Raw genomic sequence first — 2,924 nt, 5'->3', positions numbered from 1 at the left:
TTTCGTTTCCATAGCTACGTTACTCGATTTAGAAAGAGATGTCATAGAACCCGTTATATTTCATAGCGACGAAATTTCTGTGTTAATTCGTCAATGTAAGGGAGCGAGGGATGCAGTAAAGAAGGGATAGTGCATCGGAAATAAGACAGTCGTATACCAAAAGAAAATTATGTCGTTTCTATAGAAATGTTAATCGATGTAGAAGGAGAAGTCGTAGAACACATGGTGTTTCATAGCGAAGTAATTTCTGTGTAAATTTGTCAATGTGAGGGAGCGAGGGATGCTGTAAAGAAAGAATAGTGCATCGGAAAGGAGATAGTCGTATCCGAAATGAAAATCCTGTCGTTTCCATTGAAACGTAACTCGATTTAGAAGATGTCATAGAATCCATAGTATTTCATGGCGACGCAATTTCTTTGTTAATTCGTTAATGTGAGGGAGCGGGGGATGCAGTAAACAAGGAATGTTGCATCTTAAAGAAACTAGTCGTATCGTAAAAGGAAAGCCTGTCGTATCCATAGAAACGTTACTCGATTTAGAAGGATATGTCTTCCACCCATAGTATTTCATTACGACGCAATTTCTGTGTTAATTCGTCAATGTGAGGGAGCGAGGGAAGCAGTAAAGAAGGAATAGTGCATCGGAAAGGAGATTTTCGTATCCCAGAAGAAAATCCTGTCGTTTCCATAGAAACGTCACTCGATTTAGAAGGATATGTCATACCACCCATAGTATTTCATAACGACGCAATTTCTGTGTTAATTCGTCAATGTGAGGGAGCGAGGGATGCAGTAAAGAAGGAATAGTGCATTGGAAAGGAGATAGTCGTATCCCAAAAGAAAATCCTGACGGATCCATAGAAACGTTACTCGATTTAGAAGGAGATGTCATTGGACCCATTGTATTTCATAGCGACGCAATTCATGTGTTAATTCGTCAATGGGATGGAGCGAGGGATGCACTAAAGAAGGAATAGCGCTTCGGTAAGGAGGTGCTCCTATCCCAAAAGAAAATCCTGTCGTTTCCATAGAAACGTTACTCGATTTAGGAGGGAAAGTCATAGAACCCATAGTATTTCATAGCGACGCTATTTCTGTGTTAAATTGTCAATGTGAGGGAGCGAGGGATGCAGTAAAGAAGGAATAGCGGATCGGAGAGGAGATTTTCGTATCCCAGAAGAAAATTCTGTCGTTTCCATAGAAACGTTACTCGATTTGGAAGGAGGAGTCATAGAGTCCATAGTATTGCTTAGCGACATAGTTTCTGTGTTAATTCGGCAATGTAAGGTAGCGAGGGATGCAGTAAAGAAGGAATAGTGCATCGGAAAGGAGACAGTCGTATCCCAAAAGAAAATCCTGACGTATCCATAGTAACGTTACTCGGCTTAGAGGGAAATGTCATAGAACCCATAGTATTTCATAGCGACGCTATTTCTGTGTTAAATTATCAATTGAGGGAGCGAGGGATGCAGTAAGGAAGGGGTAGAGCATCGGAAAGGAGATAGTCGTATCCCAAAAGGAAATCATGTCTTCTCCACAGAAAAATTACACGATTAAGAGCAGAAGTCATGGAACCCATAGTATTTCATAGCAACGCAATTTCTGTGTTAATGCGATCATGTGAGGGAGCGAGGGATGCAGTAAAGAATTAATAGTGCATCGCAATGGAGATACTCGTATCCCAAAAGAAAATCCTGTCCTTTCCATTGAAACGTTACTCGATTTAGAAGGAGGTGTCATAGAACACATAGTATTTCATAGCGCTGCAATTTCTGAGTTAATTCGTCAATGTTAGGGAGCGAGGGATGCAGTAAAGAAGGAATAGTGCATCGGAAAGAGATACCCGTATCCCAAAAGAAAATCTGTCGTTTCCATGAACACGTTACTCGATTTAGAGGTAGATGTTATGGAACACACAGTATTTCATAGCGGCACAATTTCTGTGTTAATTCGTCAATGTGAGGGAGCGGGGGATGCAGTAAAGATGGAATAGTGCATCGGAAAGGAGATAGTCGTATCCCAAAAGAAAATTCTGTCGTTTCCATTGAAACGTTACTCGATTTAGAAGGAGATGTCACAGAACTCGTAGTATTTCATAGCGACGCAATTTCTGTGTTAATTCTTCGATGTGAGGGAGCGAGGGATGCAGTAAAGAAGGAATAGTGCAACGGAAAGAAGACAGTCGTATCCTAAAAGAAAATCCTACCGTTTCTATAGAAACGTTACTCGATTTACAAGGAGGAGTCATAAAGTCCATAGTATTGCTTAGCGACATAGTTTCTGTGTTAATTCGGCAATGTGAGGGAGCGAGGGATGCAGTAAAGAAGGAATAGTGCATCGGAAAGGAGATTTTCGTATCCCAGAAGAAAATCCTGTCGTTTCCATAGAAACGTTACTCGATTTAGAAGGAGGAGTCATAGAGCCCATAGTATTTCTTAGCGACGCAGTTTCTGTGTTAAATCGGCAATGTGAGGGAGCGACGGATGCAGTAAAGAAGGAATAGTGCATCGGAAAGGTGACAGTCGTATCCCAATAGAAATTCCTGTTGTTTGCATAGAAAAGTTACTCGATTTAAGATGAGATTTCATACAACCCGTTGTATTTCATATCGACGCAATTTCGGAGTTAATTAGTCAATGTGAGGGAGGGAGGTATGCAGTGCAGAGCGATTAGTGCATCGGAACGGAGAGAGTCTTATCCCAAGCGGATATCATGTCTTTTCCATAGAAACGTTACACGATAAAGAAGCAGAAGTCATGGAACCCATAGTATTTCATAGCGACGCAGTTTCTGTTTTAATTCGTCAATGTGAGTTCGCCAGGAGTGCAGTAAAGAAAGATAAGTGCTTCAGATAGGAGATAGTAGTATTACAAAAGAAAATCCTGTCGTATCCATAGAAACGTTACTCGGTTTAGAGGGAGATGT

This window comes from Schistocerca piceifrons, unplaced genomic scaffold (genome assembly GCF_021461385.2).
Source record: "Schistocerca piceifrons isolate TAMUIC-IGC-003096 unplaced genomic scaffold, iqSchPice1.1 HiC_scaffold_2341, whole genome shotgun sequence".
In the NCBI taxonomy this organism is placed as follows: Eukaryota; Metazoa; Arthropoda; class Insecta; order Orthoptera; family Acrididae; genus Schistocerca; species Schistocerca piceifrons.
Note: the sequence above shows the minus strand (reverse complement) of the source record.